Source organism: Sus scrofa, chromosome 12 (assembly GCF_000003025.6).
Source record: "Sus scrofa isolate TJ Tabasco breed Duroc chromosome 12, Sscrofa11.1, whole genome shotgun sequence".
NCBI lineage: Eukaryota > Metazoa > Chordata > Mammalia > Artiodactyla > Suidae > Sus > Sus scrofa.
Window position 1 is genome coordinate 15,943,240 of NC_010454.4, and position 13,279 is coordinate 15,956,518.

General features: G+C 40.3%; 1 long non-coding RNA gene across 1 annotated transcript in view; it reads right to left on the reverse strand.

Annotated features, from left to right (window-relative positions):
- The window catches only part of LOC110256166, a 36,264-nt gene extending 24,567 nt beyond the window's left edge, over positions 1 to 11,697 (reverse strand). The window contains exon 1 of the long non-coding RNA XR_002337442.1: positions 11,265 to 11,697. This is a non-coding gene — a long non-coding RNA (uncharacterized LOC110256166). The remainder of the gene's footprint in view (positions 1 to 11,264) is intronic.

The window sequence follows — 13,279 nt, forward strand, 5'->3', positions numbered from 1 at the left end:
CCTGAAGCATTTTCTCTTCTCCACGCTTTTTCCCACTTTAATTAAAATGTGATTTCCTGCATCTTGAGGGTGGTTTAAGGCATGGACTTTAGAGTCTTTGCACCCGTGTGGCCTGGGGCAGGTCAGAGCACCTCACTGACCTCAGGTTCCTCAACAGAGAGCTGGGGTTGACAGCACTTCACAGAGTTGCAATAAGCACTGAATGGAATACTCTAGATAGAGGCAACGGGGGACCACTGAAGGCGAGCAGCTGAACAGTCTTCTGAGGAGGGCTTGGAGTAGGGACAAAGCTGGAGAACTCTGTTAGAACACCTGTCATATCCCATGCAGCAAGACTCTATCTACTTAATTAAGCGTCTTATTTTGAGATCATTGTAGATTCACATGCATTGTAAGAAATAATACAGAGAAACCCCATATATCCTTTGCCCCGTTTCTCCCAACGGTACCTACATCCTATAAAACTACAGGACCACCACAACCGGAATATTGACATTGATACAATCAAGATGCAGAACATTCGTTGCAAATCAAAACTACAGCAAGGCGTCACTTCACACCAGCCAGAGTGGCCATTATCAAAAAGTCTATAATCAATAAATGCTGGAGAGGGTGTGGAGAAAAAGGAACCCTCCTACACTGTTGATGGGAATGTAGATTGGTACAACCACTATGCAGAGCATAGTTCCTTAAAAAACTAAATATAGAATTACCATATAATCCAGCAATCCCACTCCTGGGCATATATCCAGAGAAAACTATAATTAAAAAAGATACGTGCACCCCAATGTTCATTGCAGCACTATTTACAATATCCAAGACATGGAAGCAACCTAAATGTCCATCAACAGAGGAATGAATGAAGAAGATGTAGTATATATTCAATGGAATATTACTTGGCCATAAAAACAATGCCATTTGCAGCAACATGGATGGACCTAAAGATTAAGTAAGCCATAAAGAGAAAGACAAACATCATATGAGATCACTAATATATAGACGCTAATAAAAATGATACGAAAGAATTTGCAAAATAGAAACAGACTCATAGATTTCAAAATAAAAACAGACTCAAAGATTTCAAAACCAAACTATGGTTACCAACGGGGACAGGTTGGGGGGAGTGAGAAACTGGGAGGTTGAGAGTGGCAGACACACACTACTGTATATAAAACAGATACGTAGGAGGACCTTCTGAACAGCACAGGGAAATTACTCAATACTCTATGAAGGCCAATATGGGAAAAGAATCTGAAAAATAATGTGTATATACATGTGTGTATACACACACATAACTGCACTTTGCTGTGCACCTGAAGCTAACACAGCACCGTAAGTCAACTATATGCCAATAAAATTTTTAAATAAAAAAATTTTTAAAAGCATACTGAATTAAAAAAAAAAAGATTTAGATCATTTCCTTCACCGCAAGGATTTCCTAGGCTGTCCTTTTATAAGCACTCCCACTCTTCTCCCAACCCCAGACATCCTTAACCCCTAGCGACCCATAAGATCTGCCCTCATTAATGTCTTCTTTGCGTCTTTTGGCCATCTTCTTATGGGATTTTTGCTTATTTCACTGTTGAGTTTTGAAAATTCTTTATATGTTCTAGATATCAGATATGTGGCTTGAAAAATACTTTCTCTGTAGAAACATGTCCAGAATTGTCTTCTTATCCTCTTAACAGAGTCCTGTGCAGAGCAAAATTTTTAATTTGATGGGGTATAATTTATCTGTTTTTCCTTTTATGGACCCTATTTTTGGTATCAAATCTAAGAACTCTGTTCCTAGCCATACATTTCAAAAATGTCCTATTTTTTTAAAAGCCTTATGGCTTTACATTTCATATTTAAGTTTGTGATCCTTTTTGAGTTTTTAATAGAAAATTGAGATTTTAAAAATTTGTTTTTACCTATGGTTGTCTACTCGCTTTAGCACCATTTCTTGAAAAGGTTTTCCTCCTTTGAATTGCTTTTGCGTCTTTGTAAAAAATCACTTGGCCTACTTGTCAGTCTGTTTCTAGAACCTCTTTTCTATTCCATTAATATGTGTCTAATGTGTCTCATTGCCTAGAGTATGCAATCTTAATCATTACATCTATGGAGCAAGTCTTGAACTTGTGTGGACTGCTCCCACTTTATTCCTCTTTTTTGAAGATAACTTGGCTTTTTGTTTTGATTTTCCATATGAATGTTAGAACATTCTTATCTATAAAAGAAAAACTTCCTGGGATTTTGATAGGAATTACTTTAAACTTTTATATCCATCTGAGGAGAATTCACATCTTTTCTGAGTCTTCCAATTCATGATGATGGTATAACTTTCAATTTATTTAGACCTTCTTTGCTATCTTTCTTTATATTGTATAGTTTATAAGTCCTATGTGTGTTCTATTAGATTTATACCTAGGCTTTTTTTTTTTTTTTTTTTTTGAGAGATTGTTAAGAGTATTTTTCTCATGTCGCAACAGAAGAAAGGGTGGGGGAAAAAACTGTAACTGCAATGTATACATCTAAGGATGACCTGACCCCCTTGCTGTACAGTGGGAAAATAATAAAAAAAAAAAAAAAAAAAAAAAAAGTTTACTCAAGAAATAAGTTTAATAAAAAATCAGGGACAGGGGGAAAAAAAAGAGTATTTTATTTTTAAATTTATTTATTTTTGCTATTTTATGACCACACCCATGGCATATAGACATTCTCAGGCCAGGGATTGAATCTGAGCCACACCTGCAACCTACACACAGCCGCAGCAGCACCAGATCCTTTAACCCACTGCACCAGGCCAGGGATCAAACCCAGGCCTCCACAGCAACCTGAGCTGTTGTAGATAGATTCTTAACCCACTGTGCCACAGTGTGAACTCCAATAGTAGTATATTTTTAATTTTGGTAGCCATATGTTCATTACTAGTATACAGAAATATAAAATCAAAATATAAAAATCAAATACATCACACACCCTTGTTGAACTCATTTATTTGTTCTGTAAGGATTTTGTTTGTTTGGTTTGGGTGTTTTTTTTTGGGGGGGGCAAGTTCTTTGGGATTTCCTAAGTGGACAATCCTGTCATCTGCAAATTAGGGCCTTTTTATTCCTTCCTTTCTAATTCACATGCCTTTAATTTTCTTTCCCTACTGTATCGGTTAGACCTTCCAGCACTATACTTAAGAAGAGTGATGAGAACAGACATCCTGACCGTGTTTCAATCTTAAGGGAAAAGCTACAGTCTTTCACCATTAAATATAATGTTAGGAGTTCCCATTGTGGCTCCGTGGGAACAAATCTGACTAGTATCCATGAGGACACTAGTTTGATCTCTGGCCTCGCTCAGTGGGTTAGGGATCCAGCGTTGCCATGAGCTGTGGAATAGGTTGCAGACACGGCTCAGATCTGGCATGGCTGTGGCACAGGCCGGCAGCTACAGCTTCAATTCAACCCCTCGCCTGGGAACCTCCATATGCCACAGGTGTGGCCCTAAAAAGACAAAAAAATAAAAATAAAAAACAAAATGTTAACTGTTGTGTTTTATAGATGCTCCAAGGCATACGACAGATATTTCTCTTCCAAAAGGGAGAAACAGGAAAGAGGAAAGGATGAAGGATCTGAAGCAAGCCCAAAGCACAGCAAGGGAAATCTTAAGATCTTAAGGCTTGAGGATAATCTTTGGTTCCATGCTCTGCTTCTGGCCCCACTGAGTCAGTGGTCCTCCTGGCTCTGCCAGGCAGGGATCCTGCCCTCAAGGATTCAGGGGGCCTTATACCCCAGGCCTCAGTCAGAAGCCATGTGGCTTGTTGAAACCCAGGTGATTTCTGAATTGCCTTCAGATTTCTTCTCCCCCCCCCCTTTTTTTTTTATTTTCCCACTGTACAGCAAGGGGGTCAGGTTATCCTTACATGTCTACATTACAATTACATTTTTCCCCCAGCCTTTCTTCTGTTGCAACATGAGTATCTAGACAAAGTTCTCAATGCTATTCAGCAGGATCTGCTTGTAAATCTATTCTAAGTTGTGTCTGATAAGCCCAAGCTCCCGATCCCTCCCACTCCCTCCCCCTCCCATCACCTTTTTTTGAATAGCACACACTTCCAACCAAATAGCTCTATGGTCTTGTCCTGGAAGATCCAAGCAAATGCGATAGCCTTTCTTCATGTCACCTCATTTTTTAATGTGCCCTTTAATTCAAATTGGCAGTGTTTTTGCTGGTATAACCCCATTTCTACTCATGGCTTCTGCTGAAATAGCTGATGAGGTCCATGAACTGCATCCACGACTCTTTACAAACACGTGCTCAGCCACACTACCAGTGTTTTCTTCAGAACAACCTCTCTCATTTTCTGCAAGATGGATAAGTTGAGAATTTTCCGAATCTCAAAGTGCTGGTTCCTCTTTGGCTTAATAATTCCTTCGTCATCTTTCCCCTTCCACATTTCACTGTAAGTATTCAGGAGGAATCAAGCTTCTCCTCCAGTGCTTTCCTTAGAAATCTCAGCTAAATGTCCAATTTTATCATCCAGAAGGTCTACCTTCCGCAAAACAGTAGAACACAGTTCAGCTAAGCTCTTTGCCAAATTATAACAAGGATCGCCTTTCCTCCAGTTTCCAAACACCTGTTTCTCATTTCTGTCCAAGCTATTACCAAAATCACTCTATATTTCTAACATGCACCTCAGAACTCTTCCAGCCTTTACCCATTATCCAGTTCCAAAGCTGCTTCTACACACAGATATTTTTAACAGCAGCACCCCACTTTTCAATACAAAAATCTTAGTCTGCTTGGGCTGCTATAACAAAATATATACCGTAGACTCAGGGGCTCAACCAAAATTTATTTTCCCACCATTCTGGAGATTGGAAATCCAAGGTCAGAGTGTAACAGGGTCAATGTCTGGGGAGGGCTCTCCCCTTGGGTTGCAGACAGCCACCTCTTGCTATGTCCTCACCTGGCAGAGAGCAAACAATCTCTCACTCTCTCCTCTCTTTTTATAAAGCCACTCATCCCATCAGGAGGGCCAAACCTTCATGACCTCATCTAACCCTAATTACCTCCCAAAGGCCTTCTCTCCAAATATCACCACCTTGGGGGTTAGGGTTTCCACATATGAATTCAGATCCTAACGTTGTCTAAAAGTTTTCTGTCTTCCTAGGCAGCTCCCTTCCCCATCCTTTGGGTAGAGAGAGCAGGCTTTTGTTGGGAGATTTCTGGTTTGCTCTTGTTGGCACTGCCAGGTTGCTAGCTTGTTCAGCGCCAAGTCTGAGGGTGTATGAGGCAAAAAAGAAAATTCAAGAAACTCACCCCCATGCGGTCCCTCAGGTCCCAAAGTCCCAAGCCATTGTGCCCTTTCTCCACCTTTCAGAGTTTTCTTTCATTTTCTATGTAACGTCCTAGGGTTTTAAGTTAAACTTAACGGAAAGAATATGGAGAAGTATATCTACTCTACTTTCCCTGTTACTTGATTCTGTTAAAGAACGCTATTGAAGAGCTGTGCCATAATTTCCTGATGAACATTGAGGTTGTTAATAAATGTCATTTTTTTCCTACTGAAAACAACGCTGCAATAAACAAGGGAGTCAGCTGTTTGGGGTTTTGCTCGTTTTTCATTTCTCTATCACTAGGGCTCAGCAGTGCCAAGCCACCTAGCAGGTCGCTAACAAATGTTTACTGAAAGAATAACTGCACTGCGACTGAACTGCAATTTCACTCTCTACCCAGGGTGGGCTTAATTGCAGCAAAGATTCTTACCACTTAAAAATCTCAACAGTTAGAACTCCCATTAATAAAAATTAGCTTATTAATTGATAAAGCCTTGATCTATGCCTTCTCCATCGGTATTTGCACTTTATAATGGAAAGAACTTAGCTTTCCAGGTATGGGTGCAAATATGATTAGGACATTGGTCACAACAAAATCCCAGTGTTAACTCTGGGACTATGGGTAATTTCAACTTCCTGATGTTCTACAGTGATCACGCTTTATGTCTGAAAGGAGTGAAACAATAAAAGTCATTCTTAGACCGAAAAGCATTTAAAACCTCAGTGGCCTGAAGCTGTGGTCCTTGGTGGAGGGTCTGGAGTCTCCATAAATAACATCGTGCTGTGCGTCTATTTACTGGTAACCCTGACCCAGCATTAACCTGGAACTAGAGAAGGTATAATAGATAGAGAAGGTATGTAACGTGTCACCACCAAAACATCATTAAGATGCTTTTAGATGAAGTGAAGACACAGTGAATTTTGCTCATGTGGGAATGCTGTTTGGGCACATACAGCCCTGTGGCCCTTCCCTGGTGGTTTGCCATCAATTCTCTGCTCCTACTACTTCTAGAACACACCCCATCATTTGCTCTCATGCTAAATTTTTTGACCATGACTAGACCGTTGCCTTGGAATGGGTCCCAACTCCCTCATTAGTTGCACCTCACACCTCCTATGGTCCCATCCGTAGCTTCTGTTCCAGCTGCTTCCCATTTTCATTCACATCGTTAGTCCTGCTGCTTGGGGTTAACAATCCTGGGTTTATTTCTCTGGTTTTGGTCCCTGTGAAAACATAGTATTCCTAGAGAGATACACACTAAACCTCATAAGTATTTTCTCCAGTAAATACACACTAAGGCATAATTATCTGAGCCAGAAAATAACAGCCTATGGATCTGCTAAAAACGCAAGGGATGACTTTTGATGATGATGTTGGTTATTTGAGTGATACCTATAGGTTCTAGACCCTTTACCTATGTCTTATATAATCTTCACAACCTTGGCAATGATGTCATTTCCCTTTTACAAGAATAAAAGCCTCGGAGAAGGTAAACAAGATGACACAGCCAAAATTCAAATCCAGGTCTGTCTGGTTTGCAGAGCTAGAGTTCTTCCCCCATTTCTATGCTTGTTGGGCATGGGTGGAGGAGTGGACAAAGAAAGGAAAAAGTTGAGGCCTGCACATATTTTCCGTATATACAAATATATTATAAGCCCATTACTAGGCATCATATACCAGTTTTTTGGCCATTAAGAGACATTCATTGTCTCACAAACTTTAGGTGATATATTTATACACACGCATACACACATGATGTATTCCTTGAAAAATAAGAATGATATCCTGCCAGGAATCACTGGGGGAAAAAAATCTAAACAAAATTGACTCTGCCCAATGAATTAGAACACTGACTTCGGTGCGTAATATTTCTTCTGTGCTTTCTAAATCATTTTGCAGAAAACGAAGCTCACATTTCACATTTGGGAACTGGAGATGTCTCATTCTATTTGGTCTTTCTAAGGCTTGAACTAAATAGTATGGGTTGCATCTCTTTGCTCTAAGCCAGTGGTTCTCAAAGTGTGGTCTGGGGGCCCTGGAGATTCCTGAGATCCTTTCAGGGGTGCCCATAAAATTAAAACTATCTTTATAATAATACCAAGATGCTACTTGCCTTTTCTCTGTGTTGAAACCTGCACTGATGTTACACAACAATGGTGAGTGAAACTGCTGGTATCTGGGCATAAATCAAGGCAGTGACACCAAACTGTACCAGTATGAAAGGGCCCTTGATTTTAGAGAATGGAAAAGACAAGCCACAGACTGGGAGAAAATATTTACAAAACGTATATCTGATAAAAGACTAGTATCCAAAATATACAAAGAACTCGTCCAACTCAACAGTAATAAACAACCCAATTAAAAAATGAGTAAAAAATCTCAGTAGACACCTCACCAAAGAAAACACAGCAAATGAGCACATGGAAAGATGCTCAGCATCATACGTCACTCAGTAATTGCAAATCAGAATGAGATACTACTACACATGTATTAAATGGCTAACATTTAAAAAAAAAAAAAACCTGATAATACCAAATGCTAGCAGGGATGTAGAACAATAGGAAATCTCATTCATTGCTGTTAGGAATGCAAAATGGTACAGCCACTTAAATGTGAATAGATAACACACAGTAATATACTCAATGGAATATTATTCAGCTATAAAAAGTAATGAGTTATCAAGGCACGAAAAGACATAAGGAATATTAAATGTATATTGTTTAGTAAAAGAAGCCAAGTCTGAAAAGGGTATATATTTTATGTTCCCAACTGTAAGGTATTCTGGAAAAGGTGATACTCTACAGATCGGGAAAAGATCAGTGGTTACCAGAAGTTCGAGGGAAGAAGAGCAGGGCTGTGTAGATGGAACACAATGATTTTTAGGTCAGTGAAACTAATGGTGGTTACATGCATTTGTCAATACCCACAGAATTATACGCCACATTTGGCTCATCGCTTGGAACATACATACCACACTTAATGCAAAGCTTTAACAAGAGAAGAAACTGAGTGGGGGAAAAGGTATATGGGAACTCTCTGTAGTACCTGCTCAATTTTTTTTGAAAACTTCAAACTGCTCTAAAAAGTAAAGTCTGTTAGTTTAAAAAAAAAAAAAGTTCACTGATATTGCAACTAATCTTTAAGAAACTACCACTTGTTGGGATCAAAGAAGCATATTCTTAATTATTTGAAAAGCCTGTTAAAACACCCTCTTTTCCAATTACGTGATCTGTGTAGGCCCAGGTTCTCCTCATATACTTTACGCATTTTTTTTTTTTTTTTTCCGTTTTTCTAGAGCCCCACCTGTAGCATATGGAGGATCCCAGCTAGGGGTCAAATGGGAGCTGTTGCTGCCGGCCTACACGAGAGCCACAGCAACGCCAGATCTGAGCCATGTCTGCAACCTACACGACAGCTCACAGCAACGCCGAATCCTTAACCCACTGATCGAGGCCAGGAATTGAACCTGCGTCCTTATGGATCCTAGTCAGATTTGTTTCTGCTGCACCATGATGGGAACTCCTTTCTTCATATACTTTAATCAAAGCAACATATCACAACAGATTTAATGAAGAAGCAGATGTGAGAATTTGTTCTGTATTAAGTCACACAAAATCTAAAACTTTCACTACATTTTTTCAAGAGAATAGTTATTTTTCTTTTGAAATGTTATCCAATGTCGCATGGAATGGGCTTTAAAAATTAAAATATTTTTAATCATCTCAGTTCTTATACAGTAAATATTGATAGATATAACTGCCCCCCAAAAAAAGCTCTTTGGGGTCTTCAAAAAAATTTTTAAGAGTATAAAGGGGCCTGAGAACAAAAAATTTGAGAACCACTGCCCTGGACCTATGTGGTGGTCTGGTTAAACATTATTTTTTAGACTATTTTTTGGACCATTTAACAAGTGACGTACTAACAACAACTGCATCTAATAGTTACATGGAAGCTGCCAATATCCAGAAAGTGGCCATCAGGGCTATCTGAGTATATGCAAATATATATATATATATGTATATATATACACATATATATACATATATATATGCTAATGTATACATGTTAAGCATATCTTTTTTTAAGCATGAATTTGGAATTCACTCAATTTTCATTCTTCTGTTATCTTCCTTTATAATGAAACATTTCGAAGAATATAATAAAACACGAAGGTAAATAAAAAAACAGTGCAAGTCAAATTTATGGTGTGGGAACATAAGGCTTGCTATTACAGCTTTTAATGGCAGATAGTTTACAATAAACATTGGGCTTAGCCTGGTAGAAAATAGTCACAGACAGGAGGTAATTACTTGTCCATCTCCAAGCATCAGAAACTCTGGACTCCCTCCAGTTGAATAATGCAGATCTGCCAACTGTCACTCATTTGGACTAACGCTTTTTTTTTTTGGTGGTTGTTTTAATTAAATTGAGGGGGAAAAAAAAAAGAACCTAAGAAAAAACTCCCTCTGAAAGCGATAAAATTCCATGGATGGATAAATCCACGACCCTTCCTTCTGCACTGCCTTTATTAGTCTCGAGTAAATCACATAGACGCCCATAAATAGAGTCACAGAGGGGAATGGGATGCATCCGGTGTCAGAAAGGGCCTGTTGCCAGCAAATCTGAATATTACAGTGCAGGTTCTATAAACAGTAGGAGAAAAACAGCTAGATCCCAATGCAGATAACAAGAATATAAACGGACCTTTTAATGAGCTTTGCATCATCACCTATGAAATAATAAATACACCCAAACAGAGATAAAAAGAGGAAGAGCAAAGTTATGCAAAAATTCTGTTAAGATATGTGGGCAGCATGGCTCAAAATAGAAACCAAGCAGCTTTCCAAAGATGTGAAGGTTTTAGATAAAGAAAATATAATTGTTCTAATTCCTGTTTAATCCTGTTCTCTTCAGCGTTTGTCAGAAACTGTTACCCACCTCTGGTTATTTGAGGACAGTGGAGTTCTTCACAGAAATATACCTGAAACAGATTCTCACACGTACAGATTCTAATTTTAAGCCTTTTACGTTGAAGAAAAGAAGCATGGCAAAATTCAAGGTTATGTGTAGGGAGAATAGCCAAGATACAAATGCCATACATATGTCACCTTACTCTCCAATATGCTTCACAAATAACTTACATTTATTTCTGCTGTATGAATACTTTGGAATAAAAGGTAATTTAGCATCAATTCTTAAGTTAACTAAAAAGACTTCACACCTCAGATTATCTGAAATCAAGGGTTGTCAGTGTCACACTGTGTACTTATCCAGAAGGTTTTCTTTTTGAGATGAAGTATGTGGCAAGAGTCTTCTAATTCTTAATTTGGATGATCACTTCATTGGCTAAGAGGTTGCCCCAGGACTTCAATGGAAACTTCCACTCCACTTCCCAGTGAATGAATGCCATTTTCCTTACACAGCCTTGAGGAACAGAACTAGCCTATCCCATTGCAGTGCTAATAATAGCCTGACGTGCTCTATGTTCAAAAAGAATTTAGAAATAAATAATGCTAGATTTTAGGAACTGTAATGACCTTTACTTGCAATTTCCTTATAAAAAGGTATAACACGTCCCAGGTGCCACCCCCCCCCCAAAAAAAAATAACGCGGACAGCGAGTAAAATGAATAAAACTGTAATAGGAACTGAGGTTCTGCTTTTGTGCCATTTTTCCATCTGGTACGTGCCTGTTTCATCAGCGTCACAGGGCCTGGGCAAAAGTAGGCAGGGTGGTGTTAGACCAATATTTTGTAAACCCATAAAGCTCAATGCTGAGTAAGAAGAAGGCTTAGATTTAACTAAACGTTTGCACTTGGAATGCTTCCAGGTCGAAGAGACCTCATGGGAGTGGGGGACTTTGTTTGACCCTTACAGTTTTTTCTAAAAACTGAATTGGTTGCCAGCATTCACGAATCAGGATATTTCGTAAAAACAGAAACAAACACAGACCTGCATTTCTGTCTTCCCGAGCATCTGAACCATCGGGGCACAGCACCTGCATCATCGTACCTTGGAAGAGGACGGGAGTGGGTGTCCGTGGTCGCCCTCCCAGGCGCTGAGTTGCCCCAGCCCACTTTGCGCACGTGCGTTTGCTGCTCGGCGCTTGGCTGTGTGTTCGTGGGAGGCCCTGGTGATGACCCACTTGCTCCAGCTGTGAGTCAATGAAGAAAAGCCTGATCCGACTCAGATGTTCGCCTCTTTGGGCTCCCTCCCTATCCTTTCCACTAAAACCCTACGTAAGTACAGAGTTTCTGATCCTGATTGAACCTCCAATGAGAGGCACCTTGGGTCATTGCCCCAGATCAGAATCACTTCAAAGTTATCACTCCTGGAGATTTTCTGGGAAATAAGCGTTCAGAGTCTTTTGTTTTGTTTTGTTTTGTCTTTTTAGGGCCAAGTTAGGGGGCCAATCGGAGCTGTAGCTGCTAGCCTACATCACAGCCACAGCAACACGCGGGGATCCGAGCCACATCTGCGACCTACACCACAGCTCATGGCAACAGCAAATCTTTAACCCACTGAGCAAGGCCGGGGATCGAACCTGTGTCCTCATGGATGCTAGTCAGATTCGTTTCCGCTGAGCCACAACAAGAACTCCAGGTTCAGAGTCTTTACTAGAAGTTTCTGCCTAATCTTGGTTGAACTGGGTAATGTATCTCAGTTGGGAATGAGAATAATTCTGGGACCAAGTGGGAAAAACACTTGTGACGGTATTATTGAAATGTTTCTCTGTATATGAGATGGGGAAGAAAACAATTTCCGGATTCTGGACCCTACTCTACTTCAAACGACCTGTAGGACCGAGGTGCGTCACTTAACTCATTAGCCTCTGTTTCATCCGTAAAGTGAAGGGGTTGTTTTTGCATTCAGAGCCCAGACCATGCACTAGAATCACCCGGGGGATTTTTAAAATACTGACGCCCCAGACCACCTGAATCTGATTCTCCGAGATGGGGGTCCAGGAGTCAGTGTTTTCCCAACATTCCTCTCCGTGATTCGGAGGCAAGGAGAGCAAGACAATGCCACCAGTATCTCCAAAGAGAGACATGATTCGACCTGACCTCCAAGGTTCCTTCCCATCCTGCAATTCTCTGGTTTCAGTGCTTGTGGGGTGGGGGCCCGCAGGAAATAGCCATTTGCCCTGTGACTTTCTCCTTTGAGTCAGATAGCCGGCAAAGGGTATACATTTCACACTAAACAAAGTTTTTTGTTTGTTTGTTTTTTGTTTTTCCATTAAATCACTAAAAGAAGCTCAGACTAGAAACCCTATTTCTAACACCCACTCCCACATTCAATCTCCACAACCATATTCGGGCATCATTTGTCCAGGGGCACTGATTCTCACATCGTACATATTTTTGTCCTGGAGGAGGTATCTAAATTTAAAGAAGGTATTTAAATTTAAAGATACCAGGGAGTGGTGCAGTGGGTTCAGTGGCATCTCTGCAGTGCACCCAGACGTGGGTTTGATCCCCGGCCTGGATCCAACAGTCGGTTAAAGGATTCGACATTGCCACAGCTGTGGTGTGGGTCACAGCTGTGCCTCGGATCTGGGAGGAACTCCATATGCCTCAGGGCAGCCAAAAAAGGAAGGAAAAAAAAAAAAAAAAAACGATACCAAGGTGCAGCCACTATGGAAAACAGTATGCAGGTTCCTTAACTAACGAAAAATAAAACTACTATATAGTCCAGCAATTCCACTCCTGGGCATATAACCAGAAAACATGAAAATTCTAATTCAGGGAGTTCCCATTGTGGCTCAGGGATAATGAACCCAGCTAGTACCCATGAGGATGCAAGTTCAATCCCTGGTCCTGCTCAGTGGGTTAAGGATCTGGCATTTCTGTGAGCTTCAGTGTATGTTCGAGACACAGCTCAGATCTGGCGTTGCTTTGGCTGCAGTGTAGGCTGGCAGCTGTAGCTCTGATTGAACCCTAGCCAGGGAACCTCCATATACCACAGGT